Source organism: Salarias fasciatus, chromosome 11, assembly GCF_902148845.1.
Source record: "Salarias fasciatus chromosome 11, fSalaFa1.1, whole genome shotgun sequence".
Classification (NCBI taxonomy): Eukaryota; Metazoa; Chordata; class Actinopteri; order Blenniiformes; family Blenniidae; genus Salarias; species Salarias fasciatus.
The window spans coordinates 33,431,927-33,439,506 of record NC_043755.1 but is presented as its reverse complement, the minus strand read 5'-3'; positions in this window follow the sequence as shown (position 1 = coordinate 33,439,506).

Genomic DNA, 7,580 nt, shown 5'->3' with positions numbered 1-7,580 from the left:
TTGAAAGGGAACTGTGGTGAGGTGCTGAACTGCAGGACTGTTGAGCCAACTCATCTGGTTTTGCAAATGTGATTTCTACTTCAAGAAATGAGTCAAACCAATGGAGAGAAACTGTAATATAAATCATAAGACAAGCTGAAAAAGAAGAAAAGAGTCTGACTTATAGTCCACAGGAATGATGTTAATATGAGACATAAAGGCGACTTCTCTTTAAACTGGACTTGAAAAAATATAAACATGTACAGGATAAAAGAAAAACTGGGTCAAGTGATAACTCACTCTTAATTAGAGTACAAAGTTTGTACCCTGCCCCCCCTCCTCCAAAAAAAAAAAAAAAAGCGAAATGGACAAATACATCTGGAATCTGCACTCCTCCTAACACTGTGGTTATTTCAATATTACAGGAAAAGAAAATTCCAGCAATTCAGGAGTCATTTTGAAGTAAAATAGAATATGGGCTCAATATTAACCCATGAAGATTCATCACATGTAAATGAATGTTTGCAAATAATGTCAGAGTTTTTGTTTGTAAATCAAGTTTTGACTGTTTTTGTTTGTGTTATTTGAAAAAAAAGAATGAAGGCTGTGCCATTTCAAATTATGAAGAATGTCTATTATGAAAAATATTTAAATAATTTACCAAGTTTTTTATGCATTACTTCCTTAAATGTAGAAGACATTAGAATTAAAACATATTCAAATTGTTTTATCAGTAGAAAGTTTTGAATCCATTCAAAGAACTAAATTAATTGAATTCATTTCAATCACAAAGATTTGATGTGATCTTCTACCTAAACTTTATCTTCTTTACTGACTAAAATCTCTGAAGATTCTTTCCTTGCATGGCGACATTTGGACAAGACTGAAAAGTCCAACAGTCCATCTGTCCATGGTCGTTAAAAAACCTTTTATTGGTTCACTGACGAACAGAGCAGCTTCAGTTAAGTCACTGTGGAGAAAGGTGTGAAATACTTGACTTTTAGAATGAACACTGCTGAAGTCTTTGAAGATGTTTTTCCTCTGCAGTGTGACTCAGATGCTGCACACGGTACGAATGAAGAAAAATCACTTGGCTTGATGGCTTCTTGGTGTTTTTTTCTTGTTTAGTGAAATCAGCAAATCGAGTTATGAAATGTCTTTAAAGCTGATGCAGAGGAGCCATCGATCGCAATTTAACGTCCTGTTCCACATCACAGCAACCCTGGCCCTGTAAGTCTGTGGTTCCCCTGAACCTGACCCCGACCACAACCCGACCCGACCACAACCCGACCCGGCCCGCACCGAATCATGGAGGCTGGAACCGTTTTCCACATTATTCATGGATTCATAGACGACGCCCCAGAGAGTCTCCCAGAACTCTCTGAAGCACAAACATCCGTTACTGAGGCGTTGATGTGAGACGGCTGATGGAAAAAGATCCGTTTTAGTCGAGAGGTTATTCCAGCAGGGGGCGACGCTGGATGTTCTGCGTGAAAACGTCCCGGCCCGCCAGCCGGTCACTCCTGTCCGAAGCCGTCCGCCTCCTCGGTGGCGAGCATCAGCTCCTCCTTCAGCTGCTCGTAGCGGCCGCCACAAGCTCCGGGCTTCAGTTTGTGGTGGAGATTTCCCCCAGGATCTCCTGATCCACAGAGAACATCTCCAGGCCGCACTCCTCCATGTTGTTCTCCCTGAACACAGCTGAAAAACCCTTTGTTGCTGCTTCTCAGAACATTTCACACCGGAGCTGGGCATCATAAGGCCCAGGAGTCAGAGGTCATAGGCCCCTTTAGGTCTGCTAGACCGGCCCTCAGAGCGAAAACCAGAGAAAACTGGAATCAAATGAAATGCACTGAGATTATTGGCTTCATTATGAGATTATTGGCTTCAAAATGTCTCAACATTTTCCAACCCAGTCCGTCCATCCAGGACTTCACAGAACCGCTGTTTCACAGTTGATGCAAAATATAGTTCAAAATCAACAAACATCTCATCATTATTTCCAGACAAAGACAGGGAAAGAAAAGAGCAGCAGAGTCTTCTGAAATCATGTTAAAAAACCTTTTAATTGAGAGATAATTCACACTGAACAGAGTGATTTGAGATGAACAGACGCATCAATGCTCTCTGGAGAAACAGAAAGCAGAACTGGAGGGGTTAAAGTGTGTGTCTGTGTGTGTAAACCCTGTGATGGGTGGACGCCTCGTCCTGCTCTCTTTGTCAGACGTTTGCTGAAAGCCTCTCAGGACCTCGCCGTGCTCAGTGCTGGAACTGGAGATGGACAGAGCTCTGAACACGCTGAGCAGGCAAAACTACACCGACCGCCGCTCAGATGAGCAGGATCCCCACACAGTTATTCTGAGCACTGTACGAACTGATCAAATCTATTCTGGAGTATCGTGCGACCAAAGGTTTTCTGCCTTTGAAGATGTGTTTGAAGAAAAAAGGCTAAACTGCAGCGCTGTGAACACGTGGTTCGGATGTTCGTCCTTTCCTGACTCACACTCTTGTCGCTCACTCACCAAACTGGTTCGTCCGCCGTGTGAAACTGACATGAACACGAGTGACAACGGCGCCCCATCAGCCAGCGACGCGCCACACCTTCTACATCTAGACGGCATTATGGGAAATCAGCAGAACTGAACTACCTGCTTCCAGAATGAAAGTCAAATAGAATGATGAAGCTGTGGCTGCAGAGATCCAGACACAACCTCAATACCGGTGAAAGTTCACCTGAATGACGGCATCACACGTTAGGGAATAATACTGAAGAGCTCCATACTCGTTCGCTTCTAATGAAGAGAAAAAAGAAGTTTTAAAGTCATTCCTACCATTTGGAGACACATTTTAAGAATACGGTCTCAAGAAATAATCTGCCAGACCGCTGCAGCTCATCCACAGAGTCTCAGATTGTGTCTGAATGCTGCTACATAGATGAAGTTGATTTTTTTGCATTATGAATATCAAGGCTATTTCATGCCATCACTAACAGGAAAGGTGTTTATGTTCCCAGAATGCCGTGTGGGGTCCTACAGTGAGGACTTTCCGGTGCGGGGGTCGATGGAGGTGGTGGTTCTTCTGTCGGGGTCGATGGAATGAGGAACGCCGTCCACACTGGACCCCGTCTCCCAGCCGTCTGGCAGCGGCTCCTCATTCAGCAGCCTGACGGAGGAGCTCATGTAGAAGGAGTGTTTCCGTGATGTTCAGCTGACCAGGAGTGAAAGGGGGAAACACTCTGAGCCCTGTGTTCCTGGGTCCAGTGAGGAGTTTGTCGTGGAGATCGGCACTGCTGTCATTGCTGAAGGTGATCTGTGGATAAACTGTCAATATAACAAGCAGCACTCTGACTTCTTCTGGTTTTGTACAATTACTTTACAATAAGTCTTTAGAATAGTATCAGACATGCTCCAGATCGGTTTGGGTGTAATTTTGGCTAGCTTAGACTATTTTTAGACCAGCTTAATCCTGATCCGTGACGAATCTGCTTATTTCACCATTTGTACTTTATTAGTTTCCCAAATTAACTTTTCTGCAAGGGTCAGTACTCCCACCTCAGTGAGGAGGCCTAGACCAGAAGGGGTCGCTGTTTACCGTAGAATATCCAGTTTGGACTTTGACTCAGAAACTGGAAAATGCAAGAGGACAGCCGACAGTGTCCATGATCACCTGCAGATCTCCACACGGGTTTAACTCTCTTAACATTCCTGGAGTTTGTGTGCAGTGCAGCATCGTAACAATGAATCAGAAGGGTTGTTGTCTTCATAAAGAAGAAAAAACAAAGGGATTTCTCAGAAGACACAAAAGCTATACAAAATGATCCAGAAACAGCCACATCCAGACACTGCAGGCATGGAAAAAAGACACAAAAACCTACAAAGTGACAATTACATGCAGCAAGAAACAAGCCAAATATCCCCATGTCTGCTCATGTTTCAGGAAAAGAGCCATCTGAAAAGACAGAGTTCTGCACAGTCTTCAAAATGTGTGCTCTTCTAGTGCATGTGTGATTATTTAAACATGATCATGAGTTACAGAACAACCACAACGAAAGGATGACTCAGCAATTTAGAAAATGGTAATAACAGTACAAAGAACGATCAATCACAACACATGAACTGATTCCCCGATGCTCACATCTTTTCAGCCTCACAGCTGACTTTTGTTCCTTTCCAGTCTTTTACGGCACTTTTATAACTTCAGTGTTGATAAACTCGTGAAGAAACGCGTCATGTGACGTCCTGAACTCCTGAGCGGTCTGACGCGGTCTGTCACAGCCGCTGCGCTGTGGACCTTGAACGCAGCCTGGCTGTGACCTCTGAAACCCTGTGAAGCCCATCGGGCCGCGTGCAGCACCGGAGCGCGATGGACGGCGGTGAGCTGGTCTACAGCCTGGCAGAGGAGCAGGACTTCCAGCAGGTGGTTGTTAACAGCAGACATGTTGAGAAGTGGATCTGGAACCACGTCAGGCCTCTGAGACCTGGCAGGTTCTGCATCAAGAGGTCCAGCAGGTTTAACAGTCTCCTGGTGGCTTAGTGTGGTCTGAACCCTTTAACCCAGGTGATTATTTGGTGAGACGGGTGCAGCGGTGGAGAGAACAGCTCTCCGCTCTGATGGGTTTCTGATGTGTGTTTCTCATGCAGGTGTTGACCATCTGCAGCAGCAGTGACTACGGTGGCCTGGACTACATGTCTGCTTTCTATCCTCGCTGGATGCAGGAGCCCGGACGCCTCGTCTTCATCGGCCGGATCAGCGGCAGAGTGGTGAGAGTGTGTCTCACATGATGGGGAGGAAGCAACACAGAAGTTCTCTTTATCAAGGCTCCAGTTGGCTTCAGTGTCTGCAGTCCACATCGAGCGGGGCGTCGGACCTCCGCCATCTCTTCACCTCGGAGGTTTCTGCCTCGAGGTTGTGTGTGCCATGAACCGGCTCACCACCTTAATGCGAGGGGGAGGTCGACGGCTCCTCTGTAGTAACATCAATTTGTCACGAAGATCACCAATGACCCCATTTCATCTTCAGGTGGAGCTAGTAGACTGTAGCAGCTAACAGCAAGCTAGCTTCCTGCGGCGTGTTGTCCAGATTATCAGAGGTGTTCAGAGTTTTGTGGACTGAACCAAAAACAATATTTTTTGCATGGCCCGTGGATGGTGTGTTCTTTACTGTTTAACGCAACAGTTTCTCCAGTAACGTGAACAGTAAACACCATCCTCTGTTTCCTGACGTTCTCCATGACGTAGTCGAGGACCAATGGCTGCCCCCGTTGTCTGGGCGCCTCTCTGGTGCTCGGTGTCACTTTGGCACGCTATTAGAATTGTTGGAGGGACGAGTCGGGTGATGTAGAGGCTCTGCGGAGGAGGTTCCAGGCAACACATCTCCTTTGCATGAGGAGTATTCAGCTGGTCCAAGTTCGCCATATAGGGTCTCAGTTAATGATTGAGAAACCAAACTGTGCGTTGCATGTAATCATCATCAAATAACCATGAAATACACAGATCCTGTGTTGACCATCGTACAAGTTCAAGTCCAAATGTGCCTGGGAACAGCTCAAGGTGCCCGGATCTTAGACTGAGAAGCATCTGGCACGTCCACAGAAGGTTAGGGTTAGGGTTAGGTCAGATCAGTCGAGGCTGTTGGAGGGGGGTCAAGGTTACACGCTCACCCACATTCCTCACTTTTAACTTTCCTTTTTCCATCAGCTTCAAGTTGTTATGTCTTTATATCATGTTTATTCCTTCAGTGAAAAAAGTTTCAGTCTAATTGCTGATAATGAGCCGAGAAGAAACTTGAAGTTGCTATTTGAAGACAATCGCGCTTTATTGATCATCAGACATTCAGCGGCAGTCAGGACTGAGTGAGGATGTCAGTGGTTAGTCATCTCACCTCACAGGTGTCGTGATGGACGATCCGGTGAGACAGATTCCTGAAGGCTGAATGAGATCTGGTGTCCTGTGTGTCCTGTAGGTGGCGCTGGAGTCCGGTTGCTGGTGGACGGTGGCCAGGACCGCGTGGTCCAGGGCCTCAGGGTGGTTCCTGACCTGAGGGGGCGGGGCATTGCCGGCGCCATCCAGAGGCACGTGGCCGCCCACGTCCGCCAACATTACCCAGAAGTCCGTGCTGTCAGACTGACCCGAGGAGAAGCACCGACTCCAGAGACTCTGACCAAGTACAGAGTGATCGCAAAGGAGGTGTGTCGCTCTGTAGGAGCTGAAACAAGGAGCACTCTGACTTCCTGTTTCCAAACAGACTCTGGCGCCGCCTCCTGGCTCTCACTCTCTCATTTACTTCACTTTGTGTGGTTTGAACTCTCACATGTTGCTCCCTGAAGCAGAGGTCACAAGAACAAGTATTTATGCTAAATCAAGCAGGCTACAAAAACTCAGGCACAGAATTAGAAGTGACGATATTTTCTATGTATATATTCAAAATATATACTCATTATTAAGGTAATAAAATAATGTGAATTACATGTATACTTTGAAAATTTGATAATTCAAATCATTTAATGATGTATTATTAATATTTTTACTTTATAACGTATTATTCTCATGATACTCTTAAATGTCTTTAAAATCTTGGGCATAAAAGTAACATTTAAAGGCCTCCAAGTTACTTGATGTATACTTTTTCTACCCAACTTGAGATTTAACTTTCCAGATGCACAGAGCATCGAGTGAGAGTGAACTTCAAATGAACACAAACTGAATCCGTCTTTATTCAGCAAAACGAGAGCGTTAGCTTTGTACCTTCAGAATCACTGATCCAGCTGAAAGCTGCCTGAAGCAAGATGGCCGCCAGTGTTGACTTTCGAAACTCCGCCATGAAGCGTTGAGCCTTTATCTTTATTTTTATCTTTATCTATATTTCTTTATCTAAGAGACACAGAATGAGGAAAACAATCCAGGAAATCACATTGTAGAATTTATAAAGAATTTATTTGTAAATTATGGTGGAAAATAAGTCCCTTAAAAACAAACGAGATCTCTGGCTCTAACAGACCTGTAACTTCTTCTTTAAAGTTAGGGTAGACGGTGTTGTCCAAAAGCATTTTTTGTTATGCTGAGTGAAATGCTCCTTGCCCGCTGGGAGAAGTCAATACATTATGTGGACGGAAAAAAGTGCGGAAAAAAATCTGACCACTGTAGCGGCCAAAGGACAGTAAAAACTCCGACCAATCGTAAGGCGCGGACCGCTCTTAAGGAACCAATCAAATCCCTTCGCCGTTCTACCAGCCCCCTGCGCGTACATTTCAATGGCGTGCACTGGCCCTGGTTCAGAGCGCGCGCACGTTGCCAAGGAGCTCTCTGCGCTCGCGGCTCGCGTGAAAAATAGAAGGAAGCGGAGCGGTGCGCTGCGCTCCTATGCACGTTGCGTGCGGCAGTCAGAAAGGTTCATGACATTGGAGGCGATCACAAACTCCGTGCGCGCGGCACTTCCACGTCCAGTGCGTTCGCTCCCAACGGGAGCTTCTCCAATGTGGTGGGAGCTGGGCGGAGCCTTGGGGAGATGCTACATTCGTGCTTACGTGCTAGTTTTCCAAGATCGTCGACCCGAGCATTAAGAGGCTCTTCTGTCCTCCACTCATTACGTGTTTTAATTGCTCCTTT